General features: G+C 45.3%; 1 protein-coding gene across 16 annotated transcripts in view; it reads left to right on the top strand.

The window, feature by feature from the left end:
• The window catches only part of Runx2 (RUNX family transcription factor 2), a 328,971-nt gene that overhangs the window by 177,325 nt on the left and 128,050 nt on the right, over positions 1-23,596 (top strand). Inside the window, exon 7 of one of the 16 annotated variants that reach the window (XR_010054619.1) lies at positions 393-586. The exons of the other annotated variants lie outside the window; for them this stretch is intronic. The gene's annotated coding sequence lies outside the window, so the exon portion shown is untranslated. The remainder of the gene's footprint in view (positions 1-392; positions 587-23,596) is intronic. 16 annotated transcript variants of the gene reach the window in all.

The raw sequence follows: 23,596 nt of genomic DNA on the forward strand, positions 1-23,596 counted from the left end.
CCACAGCTTATGGCTCATAGTGGAAGTGTGTGTCTGAAATGACCGGGCCACCCTCTTCTCCAGCCTCTAGAATTTAACAGAGGGAGCCAGAATGTTGCAGTAAAGACTTCAGACAGACGTGCAGAGGAGCTACAGGCCCTCATGCGACCATATGAGTCCCATAAATAAGGAACACAATCCCTCCTCTCACTCTGACGAACACCCCACCCTCATTAATAATCAGATATGACTCCACAGGGCCACCCAGCCACCGTGTCTCATGTCATCCTGTGTCAGTCAGCCTTTGGGCCCCAAGCACCTGTTTGACTCCTGGCCAGGTTAATGCTTTTCTTTCTCTCTCTTTGTCTCTGTTTCCACCTCTCCCTCTCTCTCTCTATCAATTCTCTGCAAAGCTCGGAGCCGTTACTCTCTCCGCTGAGTCGCCACTGACAAGCTGAAGCTCTACCAGCAGGCTTCCATTAGTCCACTCTCCTTTGTTTCTTTCAAGTTGGGAGGAGGGAAGGCTTTGTTTCTCAAGCGAGTAGCAGGAAAGGGCTCTCTGGTCCCAGTGCCTTCACATTTTCTGCTGCAGATGGACTCCCCCGGGGTGAGTAGGGATGGGAGATGGTGGAGGGAGAGCTGGAAGGTTCTTTGGATAACCATGTTACCACATTTTATTGACCACTACTGCCTGTGCTTATGAATCACATGACATCTGTTGGGAGCTGGGCCAAGGAGAGTACAGTATAGACGTTTAGTTTTCTTCTGTTGAGTGAAATCACTATGTCCTTTAGGCAAGACATCAATCCAGGGATACAGAAGGGGAAGAGGAAGACACACAGGGGGCTAGGAAGTGTGCACGGGTCTGGGGTTGACTTGGTTTTCGTTGTTTCATCTGCACTTCAGATGAAGAATTGGTTTTAGATAGAGTTCAAAGTTCCTCTTGGACTTGTGCAAGACTTGTGTGCATTTAGGGTCCCTTTGGGCTTCCATCAGACCAACCCTTTGCAGTCAAAGCAGATTTTTTTTGCTCCTTGTAAAAGCTCCAGTGGGGATGGAGAGATGGCTCAGCCTTTAAGAGCACCTGCTACTTTGAAAGGACACAAGTTTGTCTCCCAACACTCACATTGGGCAGATCAAAGCCACCGATGACTCCAATCCCAGGAGCTCTGATAGCCCCTTCTCATCTTTATGGGGGCCAGGCACACACACGGTACACCCCACCCACACACACACACACATTCAAGCAATCGCGCACACACACACACACACACACACACACACACACACACACACACACACACACTAAAAGTAAATAAATCCTTCAAAAGAAAGAAAGAGCCCCAGAGGACAGTCTTACCTATGGAGACACAAACCTACATCATTCTGTTATCGAGGTGTGTTCATATATAGACTCACCATGGAAACTACCGTATACAGCTTTGAACAGATGACCACCCGGTGGGCTAGCATCAGGGTTTGCCTTTCACACATGCAATGCGGATCGAGCCAGTTATTTTGTTCTCGTCACTTCAAGCATTCCCATGAAGTGACATTAGGGCTCTCTCCCTTCTGCAGAGAAGGAGGAAGGAGCGGAAGCTGGCTGCTTGTGCATCTGTTTATTGATCTAAAGCCAAGGGCAGGAATGCGCCCCCACTTTGAACTGGTTTAGAAGGCAGTCCAGTCCAGTTTTGTCCTCTCCTCTGAGCATCTCAGTGAGTCGTGACTGGCAAAGGAGTAGCAGGGAGAGGCAAGGTGGGAGGTTCTGTGTAAACATTACAGAGAACAGAAAATCCCTCCTGTCAGTGTGTGGAGAAACAGGAAGGAACAGGCAGCTGTGGACTGTCAGGATCCGGGAGAACCCTCCACCTCCTGACCTCCCTCGCTCCTGGTTGTGGCTGTACCTGAACCGAGCACTACCTGATGGACTCAGATCACACTTGGAACAGCGAGTTCGTGGTCCACTCCCCAGAGCCCATCCTGGGGTTGGGTTGGAGAGGTGGTTCTTTTGTAGGGCCCTAGGGGCCTACACAATTTCTACTTTATCATTATTCTCCTCAGTCTATAAAGCCATCCCAAGATATGTGAGACTGACCTTCCTACAAGTGAGACTTGAAGATCTCTCTCTCTCTCTCTCTCTCTCTCTCTCTCTCTCTCTCTCTCTCGATCTCTCTCTCCCTCCCTCCCTCCTTCCCTCCCTCTCTCTACCTCTCTCTCCCTCCCTCCTTCCCTCCCTCTCTCTACCTCTCCCTCCCTCCCTCCATCCCTTTCTCTCTCTCTCTCTCTCTCTCTCTCTCTCTCTCTCTCTCTCTCTCACACACACACACACACACACACACACACACACACACACACACACACAAAACCCTTCGGATGTAATTTACATGTACCATGCCCAGCCTTCTGGCTGCCTCTAACACAGACAGTTACCATTTGCCTCTAACATGGACAGCTCAAATGCTAGCCTCCATTACCACACCCCAAGAAGACCCATGGTTATCTTCACAATGCTTTTGGCTACATCTCCCCATCCAAGGGGGATACACAAAAACACTTGCCGATGATGCTGGGCGACCCACGTTTGTACCTCACACAAACATCAGGCAAGTTCTTTAACTGACTAAGACTTAGGTTTATAAAAGTTTATTAATAACTGGGAAAGTATACACTATTCAGGACAGATCTGACACACAGCATGTGGCATTATAGCTGATGTACCGAAGCTAAATTGTTTTTAAAGTTGTGTATCTATATGTCATCTGCAAGCATGGCTTGGCTTAAGTTAATGTAATACATAGGAACCTAAACTTTTTAAAGGAGATTATTTGCTTTATAAAAGTGAATCCCCACAGAGTATACTTAAAACAAAAGAAGTGATTTGTAACATTTCAATATGTAAATGAGTTAACACTCCTATGGAGTTGAAAAAATCACTTCACATAGAATTACAGAAGTATTCACATTATTGTTATTAAGATTTACAACGAATATTTACAGAACTAAACTCAGGACATTCACAAAATGTCACTAGAGTATCAAGAAAAATATTCTGTAATAAATCGAAAATCTTAGGTTGTGCTTGTGTTTACTAGGGGTGGGAGGGTTATGTTCCAAGAATAGAAGCAATTAGAAAGATGAGTTTCTAGAGAAATTCTAATTCCCTGTAAAATGCTATTCAAAAGAGATACTCTGAATGATCGTACTTGAAGACTGGTAGAGGAGCGGGTTTCTTTGTTTCCTCCGTGTGCGTGTCCTTGCCTCTAACTTTTCAAGTGTGGATTCAGTTCAAGAATCTAAGGAATTATGTCCATAGTTTACTCTGTTTCCTATAGTTTTCTTTCCGGAAGCCAGGCAGGAACATAACAATGACTACTAAAGAGACAGAGGCCTGCTACCTGTGCTCCCCAGTTCATGACAGAGAAAAAAGGACTGCTAGATGTCTTGAAGTTCATAGGCACAACATAAAAAAAATCAGGGTGTTTCCCCTTACTCTCAGGCAGCCTTAAATAGTGTTCTAAGAGCAAGAGTTGTTTACAGGCAAACATTATTTGATTGTCATCTAGCTGACAAAGGAGCCCTCCTTGGTTGTGCTGACTTTGGAGGGTACTCAATTCAATTATAAAAGTCAAGTTCAGTGTATCAGACACCAGCCTGGTGACATCACAGTGCAGAAGCAGCCCTGGACATCCTGGGCTTCTTCTTACCCCACTACCTATATTACAATAAGTAAGACCTTCTAGGATAAACTGAGTGTGGGGAACATCCTGATCCCAGGTGGCTCTAAAGTGACCTCACCTCACCTTGTGATGTACCACAGAGGTAGGCACCGTGATTCCTCGGTGCTTCCTTAAAGAAACAGGTTGTGACAATGGAGAGACCAGAAGGCTGTACACGGGGGCCAAGCTGTAGCGGGCTTTACCATTGTAAAGTGCTGTCTGTCACGCGTGCTGCTGGGTGTGTGCAAGGCACTTGTGTAGCTTCACATAGTGATTGCGGTCAGTGTTCTGGAGGTCATTACAGGATACTCTGTAGATAATTATTGGCCTTCAAACTGTGTTTCATGCGGTAATCCTGCCACTGAAAGAAAAGAGATTCCTTACTGCCTGGTTCTCCACATTAGAGTCCAATGGGGAGACTTTCTTCTTCTCCTACCTCGGAATCTATGGGTCCTACTACTTCAGTTGGCTCTTTTTCCTCTCTCTCTCCCTCCCTCCCTCCCCCCTGACCACCTCTTCTGTTATCTGGAGGTGGAAGGTATAGGTGCAGACACATCCCTGTGGCCTCTTTCATGTGGCCTCCTGTGCTCTCTGGAGGTCCCATTAATGACACACGCTGGACACACAGAGAAGAATCTTAGATGTTTCTGCTTTGGTTACTTTGGGAGAGGCCACCAGGAGTTACACCAAGGACTTTTTCATGGCATTTATGCCTTTGTTAATTTCTTTTCCTTTTTTCCCCCATGTAAGCAAATAGTCTTGAATCTCTTCTTTACATATCTTAGCATCAGAAGCAATTGCGCTCAGCTCCACAAGGCTGTTGAGGAACATTCCATCCTGAGGGCTCTCAGTTGTGGCACTCCATTTCCCAAACTCAGCAGAGCAGGCGTTAGCCCAGTTCTAAAAAAGAAGTCACTGACAATTATTGTATCAATACCACAAGATATAGAAATTGGCAGTGGGGAGTTGGGGGGGCCATGTGATCATTTGAGATGTGTCAGGAGGAGCAGCCAATACAATGTAAACCCCAGTGGCTTCTGATGGGGCTCACTTAAGAGGTGCTTCTTATGATCCAGTCCCTGTCAAGTTTTCTGAGTCCAGATCCTAAAATCAGTAGTTCCAGTAGTGTGTCCCATCCATGGGAGCATTTACTTCTCCACGTCCAAGAGGGAACAATGCCTCCCTCTTGGAGAAAAGGAAAAGAAAACTCTAGCAATTAATACTAGTAAACCAGAAAGTTAAAACAACCTTAATAAAACACCAGAGAGCCTCCACTTTTTCCTGTGAACCCACTTCTACATTAAAAGCCTGTTTGGTAAACACACCTCTGCCACAGCAGCCGCGGGCAAGCAATTACGTTCTGTGAGAGCTGCTCTTATTTTGAAGAGGGTCTCGGTTTAAAGCCATAAAGGGGGAAGTTATTAAATTTAATGGACCCTATACAAAGGCAAGTCCCATGTGTTAACAATGGCATGTCCCATATTCCTCTCCTCATATCAATGGTGATTGATCTGAGCGTTTTCAAATTTGTAGGTCAGAGTTCATCTTGCTTTCCCTAGAACTAGCCTGTCTTCCGACAAGAGCAGATGGCGTTTTAATCCCACTTGAACCTCAATTTACTCCAGTGCTGGGAACAAAGACACGGTTTCCAATCCTACCCTGTCCATCGGAGAATGCTGGCACAGACTGTAAGGCTGACTAAGCCTGGCTGCATGACTAATTACAGTTATTCATAGTTAGCCTTGGGTACCCCAGCTCAGAGTGTAACCTGTGTGTGTGGCTTGACTGATTTTTTTTTTTTAAATACATAGATCTAACCAATTGTTGCCAGGGCAGGGTGGGAGTGGAATTTACCTTGGACACTTATGCAACCACCCGTACAGAGGACGAAGAGCCGTTAAAGAAAGAGGCCATGCTTATGCAGAGACAACAGGCACCTTGTCACGTGGTCACACAGTTCTTCTCTGTGGTTGATGAAGCCTGCTCTCACAGGAGTATGTGACCCTCTCTCCAGATGTCCCGATTTTCTCAGGGCACAGTGGCTGCTGGGATTCAGGAAGAGCATGGGAACAGTTTAGCTGAGGAAAACTTGATTTTAGTTTGTCACTAGGAGTCTTTCTACCGTTCTCAGATGCATCCCTTGGCTTATTGTGCCTCAATGGTTCCATGGAACAAAGTGACTCAAAAATCACTTATTCGTGTGTCTCAGAATTTTCCAGGGATGGATATGTGTGTGTGTGTGTGTGTGTGTGTGTGTGTGTGTATGTGTGTGTATTTATGTATTTATGTATATATATGTGTCACATATGTGTGTATATATCACATATATATATGATTTTAAATTAATATTTATGCTTCATAGCAGTTTTATCTTACTTTGGGAAAACCGTTTCTAACTCCTTCTATGATTTGAACTATTTGAAATAATTGGGATTAAAAATATATATGGTAGAAGAATGTTATATATTTTTTAAAAACATAAATATTCTTTCTGCACCTTCTGATCTTCTTTTGCTATAGATTCTGTTCATGACATCTTTTGTTAGAAAACCTTTACACACACACACACACACACACACACACACACACACACACACCCTCTTCTTAATTTGGCCCACGGACAGAGTGCTTTTCGTGATTGTTTATGGATGCAGACACAGAACAGACTTAGTTAAAAATCATGGCCCGCGTGTGCTTATTGCCTGTGTTTGCTGCTCCTAGGTAAAGTCGTTCATTCCCTTTCTCTCACAGAGGCCTGGTGTTCCTGAGAACTCACTGCTGCTTTCTGCTCTCTGCCAGGGCTCTCGGAGCTGGTGTACAGGGCCCCATAGCTTCCCCCAAAGGCCTCTCATCTCCTACCAGCACTTTCCTCTTGGCAAATGTTCTCTTCTCTACACAGCTGTTGTACCGTCTCTGAACTCTGGCCATGCCTCTCCAGTGTCCATATCTTTCTGGGATGATATATTTCGCATGCTTACCAGCTTCTGAGGAAACAGTGGTCCATCTCTGCTGCTTTTAGAAAACTTAACAGGGAAGCTGTGTGGCTGTTTTCAGTCAACGCTGCTGTTGCATTTACACACAACTTTCTCTTCACTCAGAGGCGAGCTTTTCAAGGACCATGGCTATGTCTTACATATTCTTGGGTCATTGTAGCCTACGATCTTGTAGCCTAACATGTAGTTGGTGCTTAGTATAGTACAAGGAAACAGTGATGTGCAAGAAGGAAGATAGAGAAAACAAACTAAGACAGTTAGGAAGAAAGACAAGAAGGGCTGGTGTGATAGTTCAGAGAGTGATGGAGATTGTTAGCAAACCTGACAAGCCATGGGCCTTAGATGACATAAGGGAGAGCTGACTCCTGCAAGTTGTCCTTTGAACTCCACATTTATGCCATCGTATATGTTTGGGGGTGGGGGAAAGTACGGACACACACACACATGAATAAATTAATGTGCTTAATTAAACAAGGGGGGAAGTTTTGTTTACCTGGAACAACAAAAGGACAAAACTATAGAGAGACTTTTCTTGTTGATAAGGACAGGAAATGACACGGCCAAAGTGTGCATAAGCAGTATATATTTTTATCTTGAGCTCCTCTTGCAATGTGTTTCATATTTAGAGCACGTATCAAGACTACATCTGTTTCCAGAACTTTCTGCTAACAGTTAGTAATCATGCCAAAACATACTCTATGTCCAACTTGAAACCGAAGGATCAAATAGAATTTTTGATTTCTAATTTTGAGTCTGACATTAATTACAGCCATCAGGCAATAAAGTGTCAGGGGCCTTTCTGAGAAAATGATGGACGTTACATGAACTCAGTGGTAAACGGGACGAGAAGCTGTTCTTCCAGAACGGAGCAAGCGATCTCTCCTTGACAAACTGTCATGTCTCATGAAACCTCACTCTTCCTGGCGCCAAATTTTCCTGAGGTTTTTCCACGTAAGGTTTCAGGTCACCCCACGGTCCCAGTTGGTGGCCCCTGGGGTGTGCTACTGTTGTCCTTCTTTATGCCTGATACTCAGAGTCAAATTCTTTATCCTCAGCCTCTGTGCTTACCGCCTGCTGTGGTCATTTGTTCAGATCAGGTGTTGTGCACCTACTAAGAGTGCCTGAAAGTTAGGCTGACACCCTGCGTCGTCAGCTCTTTACATCCCTTCTTGGGTTGGATATCTTCCCTCAGTTACCCTGTCAACTCAGTAAGTGGCTCCCATGTACTCGAAATGTGTCGAGGCAGGCAAGGAATGGCAGACATAGGGAACAGGGTCTCAGCGTTAGAGAGATATCACCCTTCTCGTCTAGGAGACAGAACATGGCCATCCAGGAGGTAGCTCACGGTCATGTTGTGATGTAGCCCAGGAAAGGCCAGCAGAAGCCACGGATGCTTGGCGTCTCCGTGAGCAGGGACTTCCTGCACCTCTCTTCTGCTCTTTTAACTTATACTTGTGACCAACTTAAAGCTAATGCCTTTAGGGAATTAAAAAAAAAGATATTTTTTCTTAATAAGAGATCATCCTTTTATTGTGAATTGATTCAATGATTTATATTTGTAACTTAAGACGTTGCCTGTATTAGTTTGGCTTCATAACAATTTTTACAATGATTTTTTTTTAATATCTAACAGGAATGAATGAAATCTTGCCTTTCCTTAGCTAGATGGAGAGCTCCTGCAGGCCCAGGGACTAGGCTTTTAATCCTCTGCTCTCTCTCTGTAACTCTGGAGAGATTGAAAGCTCCCCTAGGCCTCAAACCAGGCTCCATAATCCTTTTCTATCTCTCTGTAATTCCTACTTGCACGCCCTGCTTGCTTGCATAGATGCCCATGGGACGCCCTCGCCTTCAGCCTTCAGCCTGCCCGATAGACAGTGCTGTAAGCCTAGGGGCTCAATGTGCTGAGGGTTATTGAGACTAGTTAATGCCTCTAGAGGTGGGGTCCCAGGGGCAATGGATGGCTGTTGCCATTTACCTGAATTTCATATTCTGTAAGTACCTATATGTTCCAACGATGTGGAATCTGCCGACTTCCCTTAATAAAGCGAAACAACACAGTTCCAACTGTGCTTTAACATGCCTGAGCCAATACGTTTGTAACTTACTGTGGTTGGAAGAGACAGATCTGCAAGTATTCATGACATGAGTTTGCTTTCTGCTGCTGTAGCGAGGGCCAGGACCAAAAAACAACTTGTGGGGGACAGTGTTTATTTCATTTTACACCTCCAGGTAACAGTTTATCACTGAAGGAAACCGGGGCAGGAACTGAAGCAGAACCTATGGAGGGATGCTGCTTACTGGCTTGTTTCCCATGGCTTGCTCAGCCTGCTTTCTTAAATATCTTAGGGCCATCAGCCTAGGGAATGGGATATCTTAGGGCCATCAGCCTAGGGAATGACGCCATCCTCAGTGGTCTGATCCTCCCACACCAATCATTAACAAAGACAATGACCCATAGACTTGCAAATGGGTTAATCCAATGGAGGCAGAGCTCGGCTGAGGTTCCTTCTCTCCGGGTGACTCTAGCCTGTGTCAGTAAAAGTCTGGATTCCATAGCTGTGAGGACACTCAAACTCATTTTAGGCCAGAGCAGTGGCAAAGCTAGATTTCAGTGCCACAAAAAGCAATAGACGAGATGCATTCTGGGGCGGAAATGGTTGTGTGTGTTCTCTTCCTCCTAAAATGCAGGTTGTATGTTTTCAGAACTTTCATAGATTTGCATCCAGTTCCATTGACTGATTTAAGGTCAGCACACAAGTGTGACCAAGCTTGATCCGCAAATGCTCACTAGACAGGTGTGCTGGGAGTAGCCCACGATGCCCACGAAGTGAAGGGAACCGTGGGTGAGGAGCTAGTAGTGAATTCAGGCTCGGAAGCTGGCATCATCCATTTGAGAAAAGTCACAGTGGGGTGAGCCTCTGCATGGTGTGAGTGGAAGACAGAGGACTCAAAAGTTGGGAATGAGTCCTCAGTAGAAAGGCCTTGACCTCAGAAGAGCTGGGACCTTGTTCTAGGCAGGATCATACAACTACAAGCTAAAATGAAAGGAGAAAGGTTTAGGTTGGTGACAGGGCTGATGGCATTGCTTCTACTCCCTCCTCAGCTTCTTTGGGCTGCAAAGAGATTTTCTCATGGTAGCAAAATGGATTAATGGCTGAGGTACTTTTGACCCAGTATGCACCAATCTGCATTTGATTCCCAGGTCCTATATAGTGAAAGGAAAAAATTGACTCCCACAGACTGTCCTCTGACCTTTTACACACACACACACACATACACACACACACACACACACACACACAGTTTTCTCTCTCTCTCCCCCTCCCTCCCTCCCTCCTTCCTCCCTCTCTCCCTCTCTCTTTGCTTTGCTTTCCCCGTGCTTTGACAAAACATTTGAAGAAAGCCCCTTAAGGAAGGGTTGACTTTAGCTCACAGCTCTGAAGGATTTTATCCACCGTAGCAGAAGGTATGGTGGGAGAGCCAGAGGCAGCAATGACACGGCTTCTGCAGTCAGGGACCAGAGGGATAAACAGAGTGCACAGCTCCCTTCCTCCTCTAGAACCCCAGCAAAAGGAATCCTGCCCCCTCCCCCAACGCACTGTTAGGGCAGGGCTCTCCATCTCAAGCCAACCGGAAATTCTCACAAATGTGCACACAGGTTTGTACCTTGGTGACTGCAGAGCCCGTTAGGCTGACAGAATTAACCATCCAAGACAATGAAAGAGGGCTACAGTTTAAAAAAAATCAGTGAAAAGAAGAGGCAGACCAGAATGACAGGTAGCAGATAAGAGTCACCCAAAGCAAACAGCAGAATGCACAGCCTGGGTGACCTATTGGAAAGAGGGGAGTTTTCTCCCACATGAGTCAGCCAGGAGGAGTTTACACGTTTGTAAACAGCTGTGTATCTTTTGCTACATTTTGGTTTCTTCAAAGTGAACCCCAGTGTCTAAGTCTTCCTACTCACATTTTTTAATAAGATTAAGTTCAAATTGCATGGTACAGGATGCAGGGCTAAAGTTTTAGGGAAAAGAAAATCTTCCTAAGGGATTTCTTTTTTTTTTTTCCGGAGCTGGGGAACCGAACCCAGGGCCTTGCGCTTCCTAGGCAAGCGCTCTACCACTGAGCTAAATCCCCAAACCCCCTAAGGGGTTTCTAACAGGTCAGATAAAACTGTACCAGAGGAACCCAACTTGGAGCCATTCGTGTTGAGAACAATTACCTAGAAGGGAAGCAGACAAACAGAATAGGCTTCAAAACACATAACTCATACGCAGAGTGGTTCGGATTCTCGGAACCCACGCCCAAAGCCAGGCACATGCCTATACCCACAGTGAGAAAAGGCAGGCGGAATGAGAGCTAGCTAGGCAGGCAGATTTCCCAGGCTTGAGGAAGACAAGGAAAGGATGGAGAGATGGGTGGATGCAGATCTTGCTTACAGGCTCAAATGGCCGAGGGTCCTGTAGAACTCACTGGCGAGCACTTTCTGGCAGCCTCTCAAGCTGCTGTCTTCTGAGGATATTCCCTGCAGCTGGCCCACTCAGGAGGGACAGAGATCAGGGATACCAACAGCAGAGTCTGAAGAGTGAGTCTGAGGATTCCAGGAAGTAGGGGGCGTTTTTCTACCGGAATTCAGGAACTCTATAGAGTTAGAGCATTTAAAAGACCCGGGACACCCAGACCATCAGAAATGATAGCTTTTTCAATCATGTCGACCTTAGAGATAAACACGCTAATCACATGTGGAGAAGAATAGGGAAAAACATCATAGCAACCAAGTAGCATACACTGCATAGAAAAACATAGCGCGTTTGGCCCCTGGTAGCCAGGAGAGGTTTGTTCTAGAATCCTCTGTGAAGACATGTGCTTATAACTTTATATAAAGCGCTGTCCTGTCTGTGCGTGGCCTGTCCACGTGTTCCTGTGTAAGCATTTCTCAGATGGCTCGTACTGTGTTGTAGAATGTCAGTGCTATGTAAACAATTGTTTTGCTGTATTTGGGGGAAATGGTGGCAAGAAGAAAAAGAAAGAAAGAAAGAAAGAAACCAGTCTGTGCACACACTGTAAAGACTGTGAGGCCTGAGAGATGGCTCAGCAGTTAAGAGTTTCTGCCCTGCTTGCTGAAGACCCTGGTTTGGTTCTTAGTATGTGGATCCATCGGCAGCTGACGAATACCTGTAGCTTCAGCTCCAAGGGTGAGCCGATGCTTTATTATGGCCTCTTAAAACACCCACAGGACATTTACATGGCACACATTCTGATGAGCGGGTTCCCACACCACTGAATAAAAGTAAACTATGAAAAGAGCCATTTTTGTCAGATGGTAAGAGACCCATGGGCGAGAGGACCAGAGCTGGAGAGTAAGATACAACACGTCTGAGTTTTCAAACGCATGTTGTCCTACTATTCTTTTCTCATAGGAGTTTCTATTTCAGACCTAAATAATCTCTCTCTCTCTCTCTCTCTCTCTCTCTCTCTCTCTCTCTCTCTCTGTGTGTGTGTGTGTGTGTGTGTGTGTGTGTGTGTGTGCACGCGCGCGTTGTGCTATATGTATACACATGCATGCTCTCGTGTCCCCTTTTACCTTTTGGTTAACATAGAATCTCTCATTGGCCTGGAACTTTGCCACACAAGCTCTTCTGTGAGAGCTGGCCAGTGAGCTTTGGGGATCCTCAGGTTTCCGTTTCCCATCTTGCCATTGCTAGGATTACAAGCACATACCACTGCACCCGGTTTTTCACAGGGATGCTGAATGTCAGATCCCCATGTTTTTGAGATGAAAGCTTCAATGGCGGAGACATCTCCCAGCCACGGAGCGACACTACTGACCGAGGTTCTGTGGACATTACCTTAGAAGGACTTGACATCCCTCCTTCTTTCCAGGCCACACCTGGATTACACCAGCAGTGCTTGGAAAACAACCATGGTCTCACCAGAAATGGGTCCAAGGGCCCCATAGACAGGCCAACCCCACTCCATGTTTAGCCGGAAACGGTGGTAGAAATAGTCTATCTTTCAGTTTCGCATAGACGTATAAATGAAATCTGAAACTTTGAAGTCTGTGTGGGGTGAAAAAACTTAAAGGTGCTGCTGAAATTATGCATAACATTATACACACACACACACACACACACACACACACACACACACACACACACCTACCTGTGGGAATTGAAACCATTGACACAAATTACTGAGTTTAAAGCTGTTCTAATCAAGACTATCTGCTTAAAGAAGATAGGATAATGGGAAGGAATGGCCGGCAATGTCACTACCACAGAACTTATTCACACAATACATTTAACTATTAAAGGTTTTCTTAGAAAAGAAGTAGAGGACGGTTGGACAACTTCTGGGACTATGTTCTCTTTTCCCACAATGTGGGGCCTGGGGATGAAACTCAGGCCAATAGGCTTGTTGGTAGCAAACGCCTCTACCCACAGACCCATCTTGCCAACCCTTGGTCCCCATTTTCTTTTGGCCTGTGTTACACAGTTGGCTAATAATTAGACACTATTTTGTAGCAAGAAAGTCTGGGCGTTTTTCTGCACAGTGAATCTGTTGCTAATTGATTACCTCATCTGAGATGATAATACTGGGTTTTAGTAAATGAGGACGGTTCTTGACAAGCACAGTGCATTTGGTGGAATTGCTAGTAGTTTCTTGGAGAGTCTCGTAGTCGTCTAATGTATAGTAGAGTGAATCCCCACCTTTTTTTAACTGAGGAATCTGTGTGACCAGGAAGGGCAGGGACTCCTTCATTCTGATCATTTGCTTAGACAAGACTAGAACCAGAGCCTACATTCTGTCCAGGGCCTTCTTCCCATTACTGAGCACAGCCAAGGTAACTGATGAAGAGAGAGACCTCACCTAGAGTTAATCCATCCTTCTTCTTGCTTCCTGCCTTCTCTCATCCTGATGTAAAGTTATGTGAAGACATAACATGTGCATGCTGTCTATGTGCACACACGTGTGAATATGTGCTCTTGCAGGGGCCAAAAGAGAACACTGGGTGCCCTGCTCTGTCACCCTCTGCCTTGTTCTTCTTGAGGCAGAGCCTCCCACTGAACATAGAGCTATGGTAGCTGGCAGTCAACAAACCTCAGGAATCCTCTTGTCTCTGCTGCCCCAGAGCACTGGAACTATAGGTCTGTACATGCCCATAGCAGTCATTTAACCAGGTCCTCACGCTTATGAGGCAACCACTGAGCCATCTTGCTAGCCCCAGGAACATATTTTTTGCCCTGTGGCTTGGCAGCGTCTTCCCTCTGGAAACATCTGGGTCCATATCTAGTACAGGCTCTATATTCTGACTCTGAGGAAAAATAAAACTTGGGTCTTGATCTTAGCAGACAGAGACTGCCCATCATTTGAAGGGCTACACTAGCATACTCTCCACTTGCCCTTTGTCCCACAGTCCCTCAAGAATACAGCAGGCACTCTTTCTCCCTCATTAAAACAAGTAGCACCTTAATATAAAGTTGGGTGTAAGTCTGTTTATCTTTGGGCAACAGAGGGCTCCATGTCTCAAAGTCAAGGGGTCGTCGGGGCAGCCACAAACTGATGCTGAAAATGGTCCATTGCTGGTGAGCTTATTGCTATAGCACCAAGGTTAAACGCTGAATGAAGTCCTCTGGAGGTGTGTGTGTGTGTGTGTGTGTGTGTGTGTGTGAGTGTGTGTGTGTGTGTGTGTGTGTGTGTGTGTGTGTCAGACTGTGGAATGTTATGGAGTAAAGAGAAAGTGAAAGGAGTCCCACTTGGGGCTAGTATTTATTTATCTCCTACAAAAAGGAGAATTTCACTATTTGAGTTTTGCTCTTTGGAGGCTTTTGCCAAATTCTTAACAATCTCTAGGGCTTGATTTCTCATTTAAAAAAAAAAAAGTGCCTCTCTGAGAACAAGGGTCTGTGTAACTAGGACGTGTTTGTTTTTGTTTAAGTCATTCAGAGGGGGAAATCATCTCTTGTCCATTGTTAAAAGAGAGGTTTCAATCAAAGGAAAAGTCTCCATATTCTAAAATATACAAACAGTTCTTTGAAATGGATGCCAAATCAAACTCTAAAAGGGACGTTTTTCTTGCAGAAGTTTTGAGTTAATTCCGTGTGCAGGGCTAGAGTGGAAAAACTTTTGAGACCGTCGGAGGAGGAGGAACGAGTTGCAGTAGCACCACACTTAGCTTCCGAAGTTACATAAGCAGCTTTGTCTCACAGTCTTCCAGAGCTGAGCCGCCTGTCCCTGCTTTTAGACTAAGTCTTAGCAACAGAGAGAAAGGAGTCCTTTCAGGCTGAGTCAGCGTCTCAGTTAAGTAGAAGGTGAGACTTAGCTTTCTGCCGATATTGGATCTCAGCAGCCACGTGAGAAAGCATACCAGCTCTCATGGATACAAATTAGCCTACCATTCTTGGGGTTTGTCTTCTTTCATTGTTTAAGATGGGGTGTCTAGTTAAATAGCCCACTGGCCTCCAGTTTGCTATCCTCTTGCCTCAGGTGCCTGAGCATTGGGGCTACCAGGATGTGCTACCGTGCCTGGTTGAGTGGTTCCCTGATGTCCTGGTTAACTTTTCATCAGCTTGACAAAGACTAGAGACCTCTGGGAATAAAAACTTCCACTGAGATTATGCCTCCATTGGACTGGCCTGTAAGGCGAGTCTGTGAGACTATTGACTGAGGGTCAATTTAGAAGGTCCCAGCTCACTGTGGGTGGTGCAACCCAGAGCAGACAGTCCTGGATGCAGAAGAAAGCAGGTTAATGAGCTAAGGACAGCAAGCAGCCTTCCTCCATTGGCCTCTGCCTCCCTTCCTACCTCCCGGGCTTTTGCTTTGAGTTCCCTCCCTGACTTCTCTCAGTGATGGAGCTTAACCACTAAGGTGAAATACACCCTTTCCTCTTCAAGTGGCTTTTGCACATGGTGGTTGTCATAGCAATAGGAAGCAAACGTGGACACTTGTTTTGAAAGGGATTCTGTGTGGTATCCTGTCGGGAATTCTATTTGCACAGAACTAGCACGTGCCAGCAAGGTGAGCCCAGTGTGGAAAGAGGACACAAGTTCACTCACGCCTCACCAATAACTAACTAGCTGGGTTGTGGGGGCAGCTTCCTTTCTTACTTTCTTACTGCTGTCTGCCACGCCTACCTCACAAACACTTTGTGACCATTAAGCCAGGTGTTCGTAAAAACAGTGAAAGTTTAAAAATGGGTGAATGTGAGTGTCTTAGTTAAGGCTTTACTGCTGTGAACAGACACCATGACCAAGACAACTCTTATAAAGACAACGTTTAGTTAGGGCTGCCTTACAGGTTCAGTGGTTTAGTCTAGTATCATCAAGGTAGGAACATGGCAGCATCCTGGCAGGCATGGTGCAGGAGGAGCTGAGAGTTCTACATCTTCATCTGAAGGCTGCTAGGAGACTGGCTTCTAGGCAGTTAAGACAAAGACTACTCTCACAGTGACACACCTACTCCAACAGGACCACACTTCCTAATAGTGCCACTCTAGGGGCCAGGCATAAAGATGTGTTGTTCATAGAATAAGGGAGCAAGGCAGGGCATGGGTTACAGCACTGTGAAACTCGGGGGTTGGGAATGCAGGAGATCTTATCTGTGGGTATGGGTATAACTCAAGTGAGTTCTGTGGGCTCAAATCCATATAGGTAAGGAAAGGCAGCTGCTTATACAGGCACAAGTGAGAAGGAACACACTTATTGCCACATGTATAATTGACAACTGTAGTACCATGCTTTTACCCTCGAATGTGTGATATCTTTCATCTATGTCTCTGAGAAGGACTTCGAGGTGTTCAAAGGAAGCAGGACAGGGTTCTGATTCCAAAAGATCTTAGGTCAGTAAAGGTGACAGTGTAATTTTTGTCCCTTTGCAAACCCATACAGGGACACGTGGAGACCCAGGAAGCATGGCAGATGAGGTTGCTAGAGTCCATGAAGAGGAGGAGGGAGCTCCCAGTAGGAGGGGATTATGAGGCAGGATTTGAAGGGTGTTTGCAATTTCAAGAGGAGAGGAGGGTTTAAGGGCAGGAGAACCAAAAACCAAGGTAAAGTTGGACACCATGATAGGCCTGTGATTCTAACTACTCAACAGGCAGAGGCCCAGAGGAATCCCTCAGGAGAATGACATTCAGTTTCCTCGGAAGGCTGCAGAGTGAGTTGAAGGTCTGTAGGGTGAATGATGGAGACCCTGTTTCAAAATATAAAGTAGAAGAGGGCTAGGAATAGCTAACTCAGTGGAAGAGTGCCTGCCTAGCATGTAGAAGGCTCCAGGTTCAAATCCCAGTATGGAGGAAGCGAGGGGGGGTGGAAGGCATGGAGACGGAGACCAAGGCAAATGAAGTGGGGAAGTGTGGTTACTAGAGAAAGTGGAAGGGGTCCAGGTTGACCTGGAGCATACAAGCCACACATGAACAAGAAAGTCATGGGGTCATGGTTTCTAGGATCTAGGTTTGGGGCCTTGGGCAGTTCGGTCTGTACAGCATACTCTAGGGTCTACACTGGCTCATCACCATGCAAAGCGCTCTCAGTCTATCTTGGAGAACCATAGGTTCTAACCACAGGTTAGAGTTTGCATGATTCTGTCTTGGGGTCATCTGCCATCTGGAACCAACTCCTCCTTCCCCTGGCTTGTCTTGTGGATCTGTGGGGTTTGTGAGACGTCTCAGTTGCTTTTCTATTGCTGTGGTGAAACACCATGGCCAAGGCAACTTACAGAAGAAAGTTTTTCTTTGGGGCTTAAGCTTCCCAAGGGTTGTGTTCCGTGCCGTCAGGGACAGCAGATAGCAGACAGGGGCAGCTGGAGTTGGAAGCTGAGGGCTCACATCTCAAACCACAAACAGGAAACAGAGCCAATAGGGAATGGTATGAGGCCTCAAAGTCTGTCCCCAGTGACACATTTCCTCCCACCAGGCTGTGCCTCCTAAGCCTCCCAGCTAAGCACCAGCAACTGGGGATTCCAATGCTTGAGAATGATGGGCACATGGGGGTAGGGACGAACAGGGGGTATCTCATTCAAACCATCTCGGAGGGCTAGTCTAAGGCTGGGTTGGGCTTTGATGTGGAGGGGCCACGTTATAGGACGAATGTCATACTCTATCCAAAAAGTACAGTCTGTGTATTAGAGGACACTAGAACTTAGCCTCCGCATCCCGTGTCACACACATCTTTTCCCAGGCAGAGTCTTTTACAGAAGACTCTGGTTGGACCCTTGCGCTGAGTGTGTGCAGTAAATCAGAAACTTCAGCTTTCGGAGTCTCCATTCATGGGTTTTCTAGCTTGCACCTGATCATCAATCAGTAAGGGAGGTAAGAAGAGGAAATGGTGGCTGTTTGCCGTGTGCTTTCACTGTTTCCCTGTGCTAGGAGCCAGGAAGCCTAAGGAATATAAAATGTGATTTATTTCGGCTCGCACGGGACATCAGTGATATTGACTATATCCAAATTCAAAAGCAGGGTCAGTCATGGCAAAAGGTGACAGATATACCAGTCCCCCATGCCACCTCTCGGCTCCATCCCCACAGCTGCCACTGAGTCAGTCAGGACCGTCTTTGTCCGAGTTGACTTGAGAGTGTCCTGAATCTCTACACCTTAGCAGAAATGGTGGCAGTAGGGTCACAAAATTCTAGGGTCAGGTCCTGGGCTACTGTGGACTCATCTGCTCGACGGTAACCTTAAAGGAATCACTTCTTGGAGCTTTGAGTTTGTCATTCAGAAAGTGGAGTTGGTGACAGCCTCCTTTGTGGAAGACTTATGACACAATGTAAGTAGCAAAGGTGTCACGGAGGTCATGCTACCTGCTGACCAGAGCTGTGGTAACACTGCCTCAGCTTCTGGGTTGGCCTCCCTTCCTTTAAGTCAATCTCTGCTCCCTCGGAAGGATGCTGTAAAGATTAGATCGCTTAGAAGGCTTCATATACGACTGGGGAAAAGCTGAGCCTGCTTGGTTAAGCAGTCACCAGATCTGGTTCCCAGCCTGTCAGCCAGCAATGGCAGGTCAGAGCATTCCTACACCATGGCTTTGGGCTTGCCACCAAGCTTGAAAGAAATGCTGTTCAGAGTTTTCACTGCAGCACCCTAAAGGACAAATGAAAACACAGGACTCCTTCACCATGCCTCCCCAGCCCGCTGACATCCATAGCTACCCCCAAGGACAGTGTTTTCAAATCTAAGAAAAAAAATCATGGGAACTTCTGGTCTGTTTTAATGTAAGATGCTTTAAGCTACTAATAATATCACTTAGCTGTTCTGTAAGAAGCCTTTCCACTTGCTTTTTTCCCTTTTGTTCCATGGCTTCCTATCAGCTAAGCTTTGGTGTCTAATATGTAAGATGTCAACCAATTTTCTACTTTTAATACAGTCCAAGTTACCACTAGCTCAAGTCATGAGAAAGAACCAGGCTGCCCTCACTGTATTCTAGCTTTAAGAAAAAAAAAAAAAAAAAAGGAAGAAAGAAAAAGAAAAAGATTTTCTTAGGAACAATTTATCATTTAGTTGTAATTTTTTAAAATAATCTTAATTGACCACATATGCTATCAGTTGCTCTTGTAGCCTCTGCTCCCGCCCCTGCTCCCCGCCTCCCGTCCTTGCTCCCCGCCTCTTGCCCCTGCTCCCCGCCTCCCTGTGCTGCCGCCTGTGGGCATGCGCACTTCACTGCTTTCTGCCAGGATGTCAGAAAATTAATTACGCTGCTCCGGGTAGATACCATCACAGGAAAGCCGCCCCAGATTCAAGATAAGATTACCGATATAGAAGCTGTTATTTTTAGGGGGGAAGACTACTGCCTTTCGATTTCTTTACCTCGTTTTTCCTAGTTTCTCCCGTTTTAATCCTGGCTCCATGTTTTCGAAGCCATACCTCATTAGTGGTTTTTAATTTTTCTGAAACTGAAATAGGGTCTGAAAGAGTAGATTTGCCCCCTTTTCCCTCCTTTTTCCCCTCCTTTTTTTTTTTTTTTTTTTTTTCCTGGCTAATCGGAGGAACGCAGCCACATCTGAAGTCACTTGGCTCATTATGAATTTCATGGAAACTGATTCTCTGAAAGTGTTTCCATATGTGTGCTCCCAATATATCCCATCCTCTCTAAATGGGAGCACAGACGTGTGCATGGGCTGGAAATGGCTTCAGGATGTGACAGAGCAGTCATATGACTCGCGGCACCGTGGGTGGCCCCTTCTGAAAGACAGGGTGTCCTGGGTGCTGGCCTCCTTCCTGCAGTGGATCTGGTTTCAAAGACTATCCACCCTTCCCTTAAAATGTTCCTAATCAAGGCCTAGCGAGATTGTTCCCCCTCTTCTCTGTCCAGTTCCTCTCTTCAACCCTCCCAGCCTTTGGCTCCTTCCTTCTGCCTTGCTCTGGGTCCCTGGATACATACACACAAGCTCACACGTCTTTTACTGTCCCCTTTTCCTTTCACAGAGCGGAAGTATATTATTCCAGCAATATCCTTAAAACTGGAGTGGGTTTAAGGAGTATTGCTTTTTCTTGAGATTGCCAGGATCCTCTGCTCTTGCCCCCTCTCATTCCTCCGGCGTAACAACCTTTCTTAGCCTTAGGATCCCCTAGTCTGTCTGATTTTGTATTACAACATTGAAAGCAAATATTTATACTGGAGATTTGAGGTGCGCTCTCTCTCTCTCTCTCTCTCTCTCTCTCTCTCTCTCTCTGTGTGTGTGTGTGTGTGTGTGTGTTAGTCATTTTATTGTCTTAAATATTGGCTCTATTTCTCATTCTGATGTTTTCCTTCAGCATGGTCTTCTGCAGTTCCCCTAAAGGTGTGTTTTTCTAATTATTAGGTGATGAACTGAAGTCTAGTTTTGTTCTGCTTAGTCATGTTTTGTATGAAGGGGTCAATTCGGAGACAACTGGTATAAAATCCCTTTAAAGTCTCAGTGTGAAGATGCAGAGTAATATTTTATGTACAATCTAAAATTGATTCTTGGGTCATGTCTTCTGGAGACCAAATTGATATTCATTTGTCTGGCAGTATTTTTGAAGCACTTGCTTTTTCATTAGGTATTGTAGAGTGTCTGAAGGAAGGATGGGATGGGAAGATTCACTTGGAAAAATCCTGCCTTTGAAGCATGAGGGCGTGGGTTCAAATCCCGAGCACCCGTGTAAAAGTCAGCTGGGGGGGCAGTAAAAACAGGTGGATACCTCCAGCTTATTGGCTGACGGACACAGTCACACTGATACACTGTATGTTAGAGAGAGACTCTGACTCAAAACATAAAGTGGGGGGTGATGAAGAAGACACTCAAAGTCAATCTGGCCTCTACTTGTAAACATGCATATTCACCTACACACACACACACACACACACACACACACACACACACACACACACAGAGAGAGAGAGAGAGAGAGAGAGAGAGAGAGAGAGAGAGAGGAGACATATGTGAGAGAAGACAGAGAGAGAGAGAGAGAGGAGACATATGTGAGAGAAGACACAGAGAGAGATAGAGAGAGAGAGAGAGAGAGAGAGAGAGAGAGAGAGAGAAAACACACACACGCACACTGACAGAGACACAGAAAGACAGAGAGACAGAGAAGACACACAGGAGATACACATGTGAGAGAGAAGACACACAAACACACAGACACACACACACAGACACACACACAGACACACATACATACACGAGAGAGTTCATTTTCTTAATATGCTTTCTTTTTCCAAGTTAACAAAATGACGTTTTACAATAAACCTTATTATAAAAACACTTTGCAAATAAGTAAAAACATCACACATCAAAATTAAGCAGACCCAGTCTATACAACCTATGAGCTTCTATACAGTTGGAGCTGGCATTCAGAATGAAAGCTGTGAACTGAGTTTTACACTTTCATTATTGCATCTGTTTTATGCAGCTCTCCACCATCAAAGAACAAAACACACACACAAGCAAGCCCAGGATGGAATTAGACTAGGAAAACAGTCAGCTTTCTATACTGTCCTATAACCCATGCCCATGACCTGTATCTGGGCCTTCCTCGTCCCCTTCATATTTATCTTGTTCTGTGTATCCGTGTTTCCTATAGCCATGTGCACATTTGTTTCCATATATACACATATTATTGGCCTCATCTCACTTGTGAGAGACTGAAAATGCAGCTTCTTTTTGAGATCATGTGATCTTAATAGTATACATTCCATCCATTTTTCTGGCAAATTTTAAATTTCATTTTTTAGAGTTAAGTAGTATTCCATTATATAATATACATAAAACACACACACGTGTGTGTGTAAGTAGTATCCATATATATATATACATATATATATATAACACACATATATAGCATTCCATATATGTTAAGTAGTTTTTCTATTTATATTAAATGTGATAATATATATTTAATATATATCATATTTCCATTATCCAGTCACTCGTTGAGGGACAACTAGGTCAATTCCAGTTCTTTGCTCTAGTAAGTAAGGCGGCAATTAACAGGAAGTACAGTAAGAAAAGGAATTCTCTGTGTATACACTGAGGAGAGAGAGAAGTAGTTGGGTCATATGGTACCTCTGTTTTTAGAGTTGTTTTTTGGTTTTGTTTGTTTTCTAAAGAAATCTCCAAACTGATGTCCACCATGGCTATGCTAATTTGTTCTTTTCTTTAAAAAAAATTACAAAGTAAAAATATCTATCTGAATAGATTTATTTTATTATCTAAAACAACATTAGTGCCAGTGACGGTGTTGTCATTTAAATGGCTTGGTAGTGTTTATAGACACAAGCATCCCAGGTACGCATAAGAACATAGTACAAATTTGTACCCCATGGGAGGTGGGCGCTGAGTTCTGCAATTGGTGCTTGCCCACCTTGCTCTGGGAATCCCGTGTGGGGTAGCCATAGCCAAATTTACCTGAGTGCCCCAGTCTGTGTCCTGTCCATCCCGAGGAGCAGAAGGACAGGATGTAGAACACTGTGCATGCTCATAGAGGCTCGTCTTTACACATTCTCTGCACAGTCACTCGGCCGCCTCATCAGAGGCATCAGAGCTGTCCGTACTTGGCTGAGGGTTTTAAAATCCCTCCTCTTTGGCCCACAAAGGAAGAGATGGGAGCGAAAGAATTTCCCTTTCTCACTGCATCTTCCTCAGAATGCAGATCCAGGCAGATCCTGGGCCCTTCCCACCATCACCTTCTGTCTTATCAGCCAGCAGTGCGGGGGAGGGGGCAGGATGTTGGATCTGTGACAGCAGGACACTTTGGAGTCCCCATTGTCCCTGACCCTGGTGGATTCAGACTCTCGTGTCTGTCACACTCATCTATGCTCCATTCTGGTTAACTTTTTCTTTCCTTTCCCCTCCAGTCCTAGCTATGGAACGTGGGGTCTTTGCACAAGCTAGGCAAGTGCTTGTACCTTTGAGCTACATCTCAACTGCATCAATGATGATTAACGACTCTGAAATGCTGGCTGTTTATACAAGGGCAGACATTCAGAGAGATTCAAGTTTTACCCCCATTATCTTACTGACCCAAACAAATTCCATGACTTTAAGGGCAGTGATGGACCCAGGTTCATGGGCAGGGACAACTGTGCCCACTTTCTAGAAGGGCACACATGTCTACTCTGATTCTCCCCATTTCCCTGTTTCCCCCAGGGTCTTCCCAGTATGGAGCTACATGGGTACTGGCTCTTAGGTCGAGTGGGTGTCAGGAAGGAAGGGACAGAAGGCTAATAAAATAGGGACATCTGTTTCTCAGTGGCGAATGTTGCTGGATAGGTGCTCTACCTGAAGTCTGAGACGAGGTGACTCGATGAGGGCCAAGAACATTTTTGTGTCCATTAAAAAAAAAAAAAGCATCTAGCAAGCTTTTAGCTATGCAGTGTACTTGACTTACATTTTAGACTTAATGTCAACATTTTTTGACACTTCTTTACACACACACACACACACACACACACA

Source organism: Rattus norvegicus, chromosome 9 (genome assembly GCF_036323735.1).
Source record: "Rattus norvegicus strain BN/NHsdMcwi chromosome 9, GRCr8, whole genome shotgun sequence".
Lineage (NCBI taxonomy): Eukaryota > Metazoa > Chordata > Mammalia > Rodentia > Muridae > Rattus > Rattus norvegicus.